Raw genomic sequence first — 15002 nt, forward strand, 5'->3', positions numbered from 1 at the left:
ATGAGCCCTAAAACTGTCAATCTTGGCTTGTTTCGTTTTGTATCCTTCTAACTTTGAATATTTTCTTGTATTGAGATAATGTGAAAAATACCTAGATTATTGTAATTGTAATAAATAGCTAGGATTGAAAGTTGAAATAAATAACTTTCAATTTCAATCATTAAATTAAACTAGCTTGTAACTCCATCCATATATACAAATACACTTAAAGATATACAATAAAATGCATAATATAATTTCTATAGATATATATATATATATTAAATGCTATTTAAAGTCATTTTTATATTTTGTTAACTCTTTAAAAAATTTTGTATGTATATTATTAAATATCAAATGTTAATTGTCTTTTTTTTTTTAATTATTGTGAAACACTTTTTTTTAACAATTTATTTGTTCTAGACTCTTTGGTTTTTGTACTTAATAATTCACTTGGATGAATATTTATGATGTAGTCCCACTTTTGATTCTAAAATTAAGACATAAAACTCTTTAAGAATAAATAATTTAGGACACATGGCGCAAAATTAGAACTCTAATTTGAAATTTTAATTTGAGTTTCTCTCAGCTTCACTTATTATTATTACTAGCTTGTAACCCCATGCATATACATGGATACACTTAAAGATATACAATAAAATGCATAATATAATTCCTATATATATAATTTAAATACTATTGATAGTCATTTTTATATTTTGTTAACTCTTTAAAAACAATTTGTAAGGATATTATTAGCATTAGGTATAAAATGTAAATTGTCCATTTTTTTAAAATTATTGTGAAGCACTTTTTTTATTTTATTTTTATGATTCATTTATTCTAGACTCTTTGGTTTTTGTACTTAATAACTCACTTGGATAGATATTTATGATGTCGTCCTATATTTAATTCTAAAACTAAGAAATAAAACTCTTTAAGAATAAATAATTTAGGACACATGACGCAAAATTGGAACTCTAATTTGGAATTCTTATTTGAGTTTCTCTCAGCTTCACCGATTATTATTATTATTATTGTGGGGGGCGAAAAGATCCCGATGAGAATGTGGGCCTTTTGGGCCGTGTTAAGGAAGGCCGACCTGCTACTGGGTTTAGAATTTGTTTGTACTATGGGTCGGCCCATACGCCGAGGGTCCGAGGATCCAGCCGAGGGTGGACTTATCCTCGGACGGACACCGAAGAACTCGGGGTTTCGCAATAAAGATTAGGGGATGATACGGTTAAGACCAATGGTTAAAAGGGGTAAACCCTAGAATGCCCCAGAAGCACTGGTGTTGAAGAAATGTCAAAGATAAAGGCTGCTACCTCCACATTAAAGACCCTGCACCTACCACCCTGGCCGCATTGATGGGGAAGTGACACCTGAACAGTGGAAGAGAAACTTCTAGTTACTATTCAAAGGCACTGGGAAAAGAAATATCTAGGTTAAAGGGGAGGTAAAGCAACACATGTAAAAGATATTCAAGAGAGTAGTATTTAAGGGGGAATCTAAGACAGAAAGGGGGATCTCCCTTTTTGTAACCTAAAAGAAAGAGAAAAAGAAAGAGAGAGAAATTATATAAGAACAGTTCTCGGCTTACGTCCGAGCAGATTGATTCAGAGCATTCTTTGTTGTTTTTAAGTGTTTATAATCTTTAGCTTGCTATTTAATCCTCAAACGCTTCTAACCTGGGTTTCAAGCCCACACTCTACAAATTACATTGTTTAAGGCTCATTGGGCCTGAGCCCGTAACTGTTCTTGGGGCCAGGTGCAATTGTGCACTTACAATTGGCGCCGTCTGTGGGAAATCTAGTCTAGAAGAGATAGGGATATTATGGCAGGCTTAGGCTCTCACCATGCAGAGTCACAAGGATCACAACCGGAAGATCATTTCCAACGTCTTGAACATCGTAGGGATCATGAGGGAAGTGTCCATACAGAGTATCCAAGTGCTGGCCATACTCATGGAGGGGGTAGCACTACCCATGATGAGGGTTCTAAATCCATGCAGAGGGAAATCGATCGTTTGAAGAGGAAGTTACGCCGCGCTAAACGTAAGGCTTCCCCGTCCTTGTCTAGTTCTTCCTCAGAGGAGGATAGGGGAGCTGGCCACAGCTCAAGGTCGCGCACTCCCACCAGTGCAACATCCTCCAGTGAGGAGGGCAGCCAACCAACTCGCAGACGTAAGAAGCCTCGTTCTAGGGGCTTAGGTAACGATACCATGAGTAGGGCGTTGCACCAACTCTCTAAATCTCCGTTTTCGCGGAGGATTGAGAGGGGGAGGCTCCCCAGGAGGTTCACCCAGCCCACCTTCACCATTTATAATGGCCGGACTGATCCGGTGGAGCACGTGAGTCACTTCAACCAGAGGATGGCGGTGCACTCTCACAATGAGACTCTGATGTGTAAAGTTTTCCCCTCCAGCTTGGGACCTGTGGCTATGAGATGGTTTAACGGTCTCAAATCTGGGTCCGTAGGCTCGTTTGGGGAGCTGACTAGGGCATTTGCTTCGCGGTTCATTACGTGTAGCAGAGTCCCTCGGCCATTGGATTCGCTGCTATCCATGGCCATGAAGGAAGGGGAGACACTGAAAGCATACTCCGACCGATACTGGGAGATGTTTAACGAAATAGATGGTGACTTTGATGAGGTGGCGCTTAATACCTTTAAAGTAGGTCTCCCTACTGACCACGACCTAAGAAAGTCTTTGACGAAAAAGCCCGTCCGCAGTGTACGCCGCCTTATGGATCGTATTGATGAGTACAAGAGGGTAGAAGAAGACCAGCAGCAAGGGAAGGGAAAGGAAAAGGTTATCCCGCAGGAGAGAAGGGATTTCAGGCCGGATAGAAACCACAACAACAAGCCGAGGAGGGATTACTTTGGGCAATCCGGCTCGGCAGCACCTCAGGCTGTAAATACTGTGTTCCTAGAGCCGGTGCATCAGTTACTAGAGAAAGTTCGTAAAGAGCCTTTCTTCAGGTGGCCAGGCAAGATGGCAGGGGACCCTGCGAGAAGAAACCAAAATCTCTTTTGCCAGTACCATCAGGATGTAGGCCACACTACCGAGAACTGTCGGACATTGTGGAACCATCTAGAGCAGCTCGTCAGTGAGGGAAAGTTGAAGCAGCACTTGTGTCAGCCCACTGGGCAGGCCAGTCAAGTTGGTTCAAACAACCAGAGGAACAATATATCTCGGCCAGCCTTGGGAACAATTAATGTTATCTTCGCTGCCCCTGGCAGGACCGGCTCAGGTCCCACTAGGGTGATGGCGGTTTCCCATCAACAGACCGAGGACATGGGTCACAGGCCGAAGAGGTTGAAGGGCACTTTGCCCGTCCTAGATTTCTCGGAGGAGGATAAGGTAGGGACCATCCAGCCCCATGACGATGCTCTTGTGGTTACCCTCAGAATTGGGAATTATGACGTGAGGAGGGTGATGATAGATCAGGGCAGCGGTGCAGATATCATGTACCCTGATCTGTTTAAGGGGTTAAGATTGAAGTTGGAAGACCTTACTCCTTATGACTCGCCACTTATAAGCTTCGAAGGGAGAGCCGTTGTGCCGAAGGGACAGATCCGTTTGCCCGTTCAGTCCGGCTCAGAAACGGTGGAGGTGGACTTCATCGTCGTTGATGCGTACTCTCCATACACGGCCATCCTTGCCAGGCCTTGGTTGCATGCGCTTGGGGCCGTCTCCTCTACCTTACATGTTAAAGTTAAATTCCCCTCGGGGGAATGTGTTGAGGAAATCCTCAGCAGCCAATCAGTAGCTAGGCAGTGCATATCGGTTGCGGTACTGCATCAGACGGAAGCCGAGACTTCGGCTTTGATCAACAAGGGCTTATAGCAGTTAACGGCTCCTGGCTCATCTGGAGAGGTGACAGGAGATGAGACACAGTGCGAGGGATTAGAGAAGTTTCCAGTGGCCGATGACCCTGAGAGATTCTTCCAAGTCGGTGTACTTTTGCCACACCAAGAGAAAATGGAGTTGTTAGAATTCTTGAGGGATAATGTTGATGTTTTTGCGTGGGATCCTTATGAAGCTCCAGGTCTGGATCCGGGCTTCATTTTTCATCACCTAAATGTCAACCCGGCTATCATTCCGAGAAGGCAGCCACCTCGGCGATCTTCCAGGGAACATTCCGAGGCTGTGAAGGAAGAGGTGCTCAAACTCAAAAGGGCTGGGGCTATCAAAGAAGTTTTCTACCCTGAGTGGTTAGCCCATACAGTTGTCGTTAAAAAGAAAAATGGAACGTGGAGGGTATGTGTGGACTTTACTGATCTGAACAAGGCCTGTCCCAAAGATTCGTTTCCAATGCCATGCATTGATCAACTGGTGGATGCCACTTTCGGTCATCCTCGGATGAGTTTCTTAGACGCCTTCCAGGGTTATCACCAGATTCCCTTGGCACTGGAGGATCATGAGAAGACCGCATTCATTACGCCGACGGGGAATTACCATTATAAGGTCATGCCGTTCGGTCTGAAGAATGCTGGGGCTACTTATCAAAGGATGATGACCAGAATGTTCGAACAGCAGATGGGGAAAACCATTGAGGTATACGTTGACGATATGGTGGTGAAAAGCAAAACAATCCCCTCACATGTGAAAGATTTGGCCGACACTTTTCAGATACTGAGAAGGTACAAGTTGCGCCTCAACGCCTCAAAATGTTCTTTCGGCGTGGGTTCTGGGAAGTTCTTGGGATACATGATTACACATAGAGGCATAGAGGTAAACCCGGTGTAGGTTAAGGCTATTCAGGACTTGCAGCCTCCTCGGAACCCGAAAGAAATTCAAAAGTTGACGGGAATGATTGCCGCTTTGAACAGGTTCATATCTCGGTCAGCTGACTGGTGTCGTCATTTCTTCCAACTGCTGAATAAGTGGAAAGGGTTTCAGTGGACCGAGGACTGCGAGTTAGCCTTTCAACAGCTTAAGCAATATCTATCTCGGCCACCCATCCTTTCTCGTCCAGAAGCACATGAGATTTTGTTTTCTTATCTGGCAGTGGCCGTCCACGCGGTCAGCCTTGTCCTGATAAGAGATGATAGCGGGGTGCAAAGACCGGTATATTATGTTAGTAAGTCTTTGGGTGACGCCGAGGTACGTTATCAACCTTTAGAGAAAGCGCTCCTGGCCGTGATTCATGCCACGCGAAAGCTTCCCCATTATTTTCAGTCCCACACAGTCGTTGTTCTGACCCAATTGCCCCTCAAGGCAGTTCTGCGTAGCGCCGACTACTCAGGAAGGATAGCAAAGTGGGGGACCATCCTGGGGGCTTTTGATGTAAAGTATAAGCCTCGCACCTCGGTGAAGGGCCAGATCCTCGCTGACTTGGTGGCGGAATTTGCCGAGCCATTACTGGAAGAAAAATCAGTTGGTGTGATTACAACTGCCGTGCCTCCGATTTGGAAAATGTATGTGGATGGGGCGGCTAATCAGAGAGGATCTGGTGTTGGACTTGTTCTTATGTCCCCAGAGGGAATTGTCTTCGAAAAATCTTTGAGATTGGCGTTCTCGGCTACTAATAATGAGGCCGAATACGAAGCGGTCTTGGTAGGCATGAAAATGGTGCATAGGATGGGTGGAAGGGAAATCCACATCTTCTCGGATTCTCAACTGGTGGTCGGACAGGTCACGGGAACCATGGAGGCTAGAGATCCAAGGATGCAGGAATATTTGGCCCAGGTTAAGCGTCAGCAAACTCAATTTGGCTCCTTCGCCTTAACTCATATCTCTCGGAGCGGAAACACCCATGCAGACTCCTTAGCCACGCTGGCAACGTCCTCGGCTCAAAGTTTACCTAGGGTTTTCCTCGTTGAAGATTTGCTAGAGCCCTCTCTAGTCATTACCAACGCGCCTCGTATCCATCTAATAAGGCCTGGACCTAGTTGGATCGACCTGGTCGTATCTTTTCTTAGGGATGATGTCCTTCCTGAGGAAAAATCCGAAGCAGATAAGATATGCCGAAAGGCGCCACGATTCTGGCTGTCCGAGGATCAAAAATTGTACAAACGATCCTTTTCAGGACCGTACTTGTTGTGTGTACACCCTGATTTAACGGAGGGGCTTCTAGAAGAATTGCATGAAGGGATTTGTGGCAGCCACACTAGGGGAAGGTCCTTGGCTCACAGAGCTCTGACTCAGGGTTATTGGTGGCCCAATATGCAAAGGGAGGCCCAAGACTATGCCAGGAAATGTGATCAATGTCAGAGATTTGCTCCTAATATTCACCAACCTGGGGGGGTTCTTAACCCTCTCTCCAGCCCTTGGCCTTTTGCACAATGGGGCTTGGACATTGTAGGGCCGTTCCCGAGAGCTGCTGGCAATAAAAGATGGCTTCTTGTGGGAACAGACTATTTCACTAAATGGGTTGAGGCTGAGCCCTTGGAAAATATAAGAGATATTGACTCCAAGAAGTTTGTCTGGAAAAACATCGTTACCAGATTCGGTATACCACACACGCTCATCTCGGACAATGGTGTTCAGTTTAACAGTAAGGCTTTTAGGAAGTATTGTGGTGACATGGGTATTATAAATAGGTATTCTACCCCAGCTTATCCTCGAGGAAACGGGCAGGCCGAGGCCGTTAACAAAGTCATTGTCAGTGGGCTAAAGAAAAGGTTGGATGATGCGAAAGGTAAATGGGTAGAAGAGCTCCCTCATGTTCTGTGGACGTATCGGACAACACCGCGCAGGTCCACTGGAGAAACTCCATTTTCTATGACTTACGGAGCCGAGGCGGTGATACCTCTGGAATCTGGTTTTCCCACCCTAAAGACCAGCTCCTTTAGTCCTGAGAATAACAATGGACTCCTGGAAAAGGGCCTAGATTTGCTTGAGGAACGGCGCGAGGCAGCGATGGTCCAGATGGCTTATTATCAACAAAAGCTAAAATGAGGATATGATGCCCATGTGAAGCTAAGACCACTTGCACCTGGTGATCTTGTGTTAAGGAAGGTTGTAGGCACTTCTAAGAACCCAGCTTGGGGCAAGCTAGGACCAAACTGGGAAGGCCCCTATCGCATTGTCTCGGTAGCAGGCATAGGGTCATATAGGCTAGCTGATCTAGACGAACGAATAGTACCACGTCCATGGAATGTAAATAATCTTAGAAGGTATTATTATTAATGAAATGAGCTTTTATCAGTGTGTATTTCAAAATTATGAGAAGCTCTGACGCTTGAAGTTATCATTTTTAAGAATCAAACAGAAACTTGGTTAAGTGCAGTCCTCGGACCACAAACCTTGTGGAAATTGATGTCTTGTCATTTGTTAAACAGAACCTAAGTTATGCCGGGTCTTCGGACCTCCTACTTTGGGAAAATTAACATTTGAAGTTATCAACTTTTAAGAATCAAACATAAACTTGGTTAAGTGCAGTCCTCGGACCACAAACCTTGTGGAAATTGATGTCTTGTCATTTGTTAAACAGAACCTAAGTTATGCCGGGTCTTCGGACCTCCTACTTTGGGAAAATTAACATTTGAAGTTATCAACTTTTAAGAATCAAACAGAAACTTGGTTAAGTGCAGTCCTCGGACCACAAACCTTGTGGAAATTGATGTCTTGTCATTTGTTAAACAGAACCTAAGTTATGCCGGGTCTTCGGACCTCCTACTTTGGGAAAATTAACATTTGAAGTTATCAACTTTTAAGAATCAAACAGAAACTTGGTTAAGTGCAGTCCTCAGACCACAAACCTTGTGGAAATTGATGTCTTGTCATTTGTTAAACAGAACCTAAGTTATGCCGGGTCTTCGGACCTCCTACTTTGGGAAAATTAACTTTTGAAGTTATCAACTTTTAAGAATCAAACAGAAACTTGGTTAAGTGCAGTCCTCGGACCACAAACCTTGTGGAAATTGATGTCTTGTCATTTGTTAAACAGAACCTAAGTTATGCCGGGTCTTCGGACCTCCTACTTTGGGAAAATTAACATTTGAAGTTATCAACTTTTAAGAATCAAACAGAAACTTGGTTAAGTGCAGTCCTCAGACCACAAACCTTGTGGAAATTGATGTCTTGTCATTTGTTAAACAGAACCTTAGTTATGCCGGGTCTTCGGACCTCCTACTTTGGGAAAATTAACATTTGAAGTTATCATTTTTAAGAATCAAACAGAAACTTGGTTAAGTGCAGTCCTCGGACCACAAACCTTGTGGAAATTGATGTCTTGTCATTTGTTAAACAGAACCTTAGTTATGCCGGGTCTTCGGACCTCCAACTTTGGGAAAATTAACATTTGAAGTTATCAACTTTTAAGAATCAAACAGAAACTTGGTTAAGTGCAGTCCTCGGACCACAAACCTTGTGGAAATTGATGTCTTGTCATTTGTTAAACAGAACCTTAGTTATGCCGGGTCTTCGGACCTCCTACTTTGGGAAAATTAACATTTGAAGTTATAATTTTAAAGAATCAAACGTAAAATTGGTGAAGTCTTATCGTCGGACCACAATTTTGATCAAGGTTATCTCCTTGTTACGTCTGGATGTTAATGCGTTACTGTTTATTAAACTCGGACCTTAAGTTTCATGTCTTTAAGTGTTAAGCAATTTTGTGTAAGGAATGGCCCTCGGATCTTACATCCTACTAGAAACAGTGTTGTGCATTATAAGGGCTTAATCATATATGAAGTCCTCTTTTCTTTTTAATCAAGGCATTGTTTAAATATATTAACCATGTCACTTTTTATTAAATCTTTAATGATGTACATAAGATTATGTGAAAGTTGTGATTGTGCGATTCTTGGAGTTAGATTTGTTTACTCTGAGAAATTTTGGTTATGTACTAATGGCAATATTTATAACAAATAAAAAAAAAAAAAAAAGTAAAGTAAAGTATAACAGATACAACCCAAGTGAAAAGCAAATGAAATTGTTCTTCATTAATCAGTTATATATGCATTACATAGATAATTTAAAAATGGAAAAAGAGAAGCCCTAAGCTAAGTCCTAAGCTTTTGGAGGAGGCTCATGCTGAGAGGTACTAGTGCCCTCAGTCTTCCTCAACTCCAGCTCAAAGGGAGTCAAGATCTGCTTTCCCTTATCTGCTGTCTTCGTTGACGGGACGTTGGGTTCAACTGTTTGGCTTAAGTCCTTCTCTGCATCCCCTCCTCCTTCCTTCTCTTTGTTGGAACCAGAAGGTTCTGTAGGATCAGGAATTTGCTGTGGGACCACCAGAGGTAGGGCAGGAAGAATTGTCTCAGGGGTAGGAGTAGTAGCAGGAGCCTCTTCAATCTCCTGTATTTCTAGGGGAAGCCAAACGTTCTCGGACTTCCTCAAATCCGAAGATTGGGGAACTCCTACTGCGTTTAAAGCTTCCCCCCATACTTTTTGACAGTATTCGCGGCATAAAGCCGCGAACTCCTCCGTCACCGCTCCTCGGTGGTTGCTACCCCTTCATCAAAACTTGCCTCGCTTGGCGGCTTGAAGAGAGAGTTGGAAGGAGCTGGCTTCTTCCTTCATCGCCGCCAGTTTCTTCGCATCCGAGCACTCCCTTTGAGCTTGGGAGAGCTCTTCATCTCTTGCATGAAGGAGCTTGCCCTGTCCTTCTATCTGGGTCTTCATGGTCTTCAAGTTTGACTCGACCCCATTTTTCTCTCTCCTCAGATCTGACACCTTCGAGGTCGCCTTCTCGTTCTCGGCAAGGGCCGTGCCCAAAGACTTCTCAGTCTCCATCCCGATTTCGAGCTCGCCCGGCTACTTTCCGAGTGTCTTCAATAAGCTTTTCAGCTACAAAGACCTCCCCGAATAGCCCGTAACAAAGTATGACGGAGTTAGGAATAATAAAAAAACAAACTTACCTATAAATATTATCAAAAGTGGAACCTTCCTAAAAAGGAGAAAAACTTACCAGGGCTAAGTCTCTTTTTAGTGAGAGGAATAGTTGTGGCTGGCCCATCTTTTCCAAGGTCTCCATGTCCTTGGGCGACGAAGAGGGCGTTCCAAGACCTCGGCCAGGTGGTGGGCGTGGCCTTGTTGAACCGCCCTTATACTGGATTGGCAGGAGATGGGTGCGCCGTCCAGCTTTAGATCAGGGGACCAGGTGGTCGGTGCTCGGCGCACTTCAGCCTCGTCCCTGAATTCCCCAATTTCAACCGAACGGGCTCTACCCTTGCCCTTGTCCAGCTTCTGCTGCTGGGCCAATGGGAGTTGTTGGCGTGGTTTCTTGGGGTCTTTATTAATCGTCCCCTCATTATCCCCCTTCCTCTTCTTCTTGGGATCCTCGGCTGGCAGTTTTGGCTCAGCTGGAGGAGGAGGAGGAGGTAAAGCTGGGGGAACTTGGGACGTCCCCGTTTTCTTTTTTTTTCTGCAACCTTAGCAGCCCTATTCGTGAGGAGACCCTCCATTCTTCCCATGTCTTCTTCAAATTCGTCCTCGGGAAGGGCAACTACAAACCCTGCAATTCTAGAGGCCTCGGTGGCTTCTTCCTCCTCGTCCGAAAGTACCACAAACTGGTTCCCGCGAGGTCTCTCGGTGTCTTCGAGATGGAATTGATCTATCTCGTCGTCAAGAGTGTGTGAAGAAGACACCTGCTCTTCTGGAATGACAGTTGTTTATGAGTGCACAGCAAGAGGGATTGCGGCTATAGGCCGGTTGTACAAAATGGTGTTGGGAGCGTCCGGGAGTTCGCGGTCGTCCAGAAAGTGGGGCCGAGCTACGTTTATCCTCCTTCGTCTTCGGTCGCCCGCAATTATGGCGCTCTCTATCTCCTGGAAGTCCGAGGAAAGGGGATTGTACCCTAGAATGAGGTGAGCAGCCCGGAGTTGTAAGTCTTCACTAACGAACACTTCGGAGCGAAGTACTCGGTTTAGATCGGCAATGTTACAATGACTCAGACGAGGACGCACGTGCTGCTTATCTGCAAAAAAGACGTCAAAACGAACAAATCTGGTCAGATTCACACAAATATTTAACAAATTTAAGTAAATATGAATACGCATTTCGTGTGTGTTAGGAGAAGTTGTGTTGTGGGGAGATTAATCCTACGGCGTCGCACCTGGATCCCCCCACTCAACCGGGCAATGGAGGCCGTCGTGCCGGTTCCCGTACACGATCAAGTAGTCGTCCTTCATGCCTTTGTTTGATTTGGGCGTACAGAGATTAGCCTAACGGTGCCGGACCGAGATTTAATATAATAACCTACCTTAGAAAGTTTATGGGACTCATATAGGAACACGACATCGTGTCATGTGAGGTTTAAACCCATCTCGCTCGTTGAGAGCATCTACACTACCTAGAACTCTAAAAACGTTTGGGAGGCATTGATCGGGACACAACCGGTGGTTGCGAAGGTATTCCCTCATTACGGGTTTCATTGGAAGGGTCATTCCACCCTCTATAAAGGCTATCATAGGAATGATAACCTCTCCCTCTTTCCTAGAACCGGCCACGGCTTCTGCCGGGCAATATTTTAGTCCTACATCGCTGGGAATACGGTATTTAGCCCTAAAACCCTCCATCCCAGCGACGGAATCAACTAGACACTTAAACCTACCCATTATAAGAGAACGAAAGGCTAAACTTTAAAGGAAAAAATGTTTACGAAGACAGCCGAGGACTGTATCCGAGGAGAAAAGGTTAAGAACAGAGAGAGCAAGAACTTACAAAGTTGGAGGTACGGGTTTCCACGGTTTTCTGCTGGTAAAGAATGATTGTAGGTGTTTTGATGGGATTGATCCCTGATGAATTAAATGAAGGCGCAGGTTCCCGAAGCGTCACGACGTGCGAAAAGGCGGCCTCGAAATTATATTTGTCCCGCCTAAAATTTCGTGGAGTAATGAGGGCCGTTGGATGCCCATCTCACCGTTGAACGTGAGGGACAAAGTGTAACTGGCAGTATTAAATACGCGCATTGTTCAAAATAAAACCGCCAAATGGCATCTTCTGGGACGCGAAACGATTTCCACACGTACCATTACTAACAAAGTGAGTGGAGTAGGTTCTCGTCGGATCAAAACCCTATTTTTCTCCTCGGACGTTGAAAATTAGAGTTTTGAGGGGCTATTGTGGGGGGCGAAAAGATCCTGATGAGAATGTGGGCCTTTTGGGCCGTGTTAAGGAAGGCCGACCTGCTACTGGGTTTAGAATTTGTTGGTACTATGGGTCGGCCCATACGCCGAGGGTCCGAGGATCCAGCCGAGGGTGGACTTATCCTTGGACGGACACCGAAGAACTCGGGGTTTCGCAATAAAGATTAGGGGATGATACGGTTAAGACCAATGGTTAAAAGGGGTAAACCCTAGAATGCCCCAGAAGCACTGGTGTTGAAGAAATGTCAAAGATAAAGGCTGCTACCTCCACATTAAAGACCCTGCACCTACCACCCTGGCCGCATTGATGGGGAAGTGACACCTGAACAGTGGAAGAGAAACTTCTGGTTACTATTCAAAGGCACTGGGAAAAGAAATATCTAGGTTAAAGGGGAGGTAAAGCAACACGTGTAAAAGGTATTCAAGAGAGTAGTATTTAAGGGGGAATCTAAGACAGAAAGGGGGATCTCCCTTTTTGTAACCTAAAAGAAAGAGAAAAAGAAAGAAAGAGAAATTATATAAGAACAGTTCTCGGCTTACGTCCGAGCAGATTGATTCAGAGCATTCTTTGTTGTTTTTAAGTGTTTATAATCTTTAGCTTGCTATTTAATCCTCAAACGCTTCTAACCTGGGTTTCAAGCCCACACTCTACAAATTACATTGTTTAAGGCTCGTTGGGCCTGAGCCCGTAACTGTTCTTGGGGCCAGGTGCAATTGTGCACTTACAATTATTATTATTATTATTATTATTATTATTATTATTATTATAAACTTTAATTGTTTTTAGTCATACAAAAAAAAAAAGGCTCATAAATATAAAATCATTCAAAAATTATATTTTTTATGGTTTACTTATATTGGGTTCCTCATTTTTAACACTAAATTAACTCATTTGACACAAAAATTAAAAATCTTAGATTAGATGGGATACATGGCACAAAATTAGACTCTAATTGAAATCTAATTTTTACATTGAATTAACTCACTTGGCATAAAAATTTAAAAACTTAGATCAGATGGGACACATGATGTAAAATTAAACTCTAATTTAATTCCAATTTGAAATTTAATTGGATTTTCTCTCAACTTTACCTATTATTATATAGATAGATATATTAAAATTAAAATTAAGAAGTTAAAAAAAGTAAAAAATTTGTGAGAACAATTTTTGTTTTCTGTCCATTTTGAGTTGCCAAACAATTTTTTTAATCTCAAAAATAAAAAATTATTTTAATAAACAGAATATAAGGGGAGAAAGCAATTACCAAACATACACTTACATTTTGAAATACAAAAGCGCGTTTAAAGTATGAGGGGACAACAATTTTATTAAATATTAGGCGAAAACCATATTTTCGTCCCTACATTTTCTCGCGATTCCCACTTTGGTACCTAACTTTTTTTTCCACCGCTTTTAGTCCCTATCCTGGAAAGCCTTTCTCGTTTTTGTCCATGCCGTTACATCAGAGATGGAAATTGCACAAGTGGCAAACAAAGTGCACTGTTGGCACACTGAAAGCTGACGTGGCCATTAAAATAATAATGAAAAATATTATTTGGCATTAAAAAATACCACGTTAGCATCTAAATTAAAAAAAGTAATTTATTAATTTTAACTAAATAAAAAAATCAAAACAAAAATCAAAATCAAAATTCGAATTAATATCTCAAAGTATGTTGAACAAGAACACTAACAACACCAACCGAGACTTAAGATCTCAAAATTGAAAACCAAAAACCACAGATTGCATAAAAACCACGGCCACTGCCCCAAAACTTCTGCCAAACTCCACAGATTGCACATTTTCTCCAACACACTCAAATTCTTCACACGAATTCAACCCTCATCAAAATCAAATTCCAAAAATCCATTAAACCCCATTCAATGAGAAACCCATAAATTCATTACCAAAAAAGAAAAAAAGAAAAAAAAAGAGGAACCCAAATCCAAACAAAACCCATAATCCAAAAACAGCTCAAAAACAATCCCATAGATCCACAACAATATAAAATTATATCAAACTCAAAAACCCAGATCCAATACTACTCCACATAAAGCAAAAGAAACTCAAACAATACAACAAAAACATAGAAAATAAAGAAACCCCACAAAAAAAACTATAGAAGAAAGCAAGCAATGAGAGGTGAAAGAATGAAATAAAGCACAGATTTTGAGAAGTGGGTTTGGATTATAAGGGAACATACTCTGGAAATCACGAGGAGCAACGCCAAGAAGGTAGAAGGAGTGAGATAAAGAGACGAAGAGCAAAAAAAACAAGAGAATTGTGGATCAAAGCTCGGTGGTGGCGACGATTGGCATCGTGGAGAGTGAGAGATCTTGAGATGTGAGAGTGAGAGAGGTTGAGTGCGTGATCTGATCTGATCTGATTTGAGAGTGAGAGAGGTTGTGTGCGAGAGAGTGATGGAGGCTGTGTGAATTTGATTGAGCTTCAGCCATGGTGGAGCGGCAGTTTTTGTGCAATCTGTGGTTTTTGGTTTTCAATTTTGAGATCTTAAGTTTGGGTTGGTGTTTTTTGATGAGGATCTTAAGACTGCTAAGGCTGTTATTTAATTTTGTTGATCTGATTTTTAATTTTGTGTTCTTATTTTTTGAGTTATTTGTGATTTTTGGTTTTTATTTTTGAGTTCTTAAATCTGAGTTAATGATCTTGTTCAAAATACTTTTAGATCTAAATTCATGTGAATTTTGATTTTTAATTCAGTTTTTATTCTTTTATTTAGTTAAAATTAATTTTTTTAATTTAGATGTTGACGGGGCATTTTTTAATGCCAAATAACATTTTTTATTATTATTTTAATAGCCATGTCAGCTTTTAGTGTGCCAATAGTGCACTCTGTTTGCCACTTGTGCAATTTCCATTTCTGATGTAACGGCAGGGACAAAAACGAGACGTGTTTTCTAGGATAGGGGCTAAAAGCGGTGGGAAAAAAAGAGAGTTAGAGACCGAAGTAGGAATTGC

Source organism: Castanea sativa, chromosome 3 (genome assembly GCF_040712315.1).
Source record: "Castanea sativa cultivar Marrone di Chiusa Pesio chromosome 3, ASM4071231v1".
NCBI classification, from domain to species: domain Eukaryota; kingdom Viridiplantae; phylum Streptophyta; class Magnoliopsida; order Fagales; family Fagaceae; genus Castanea; species Castanea sativa.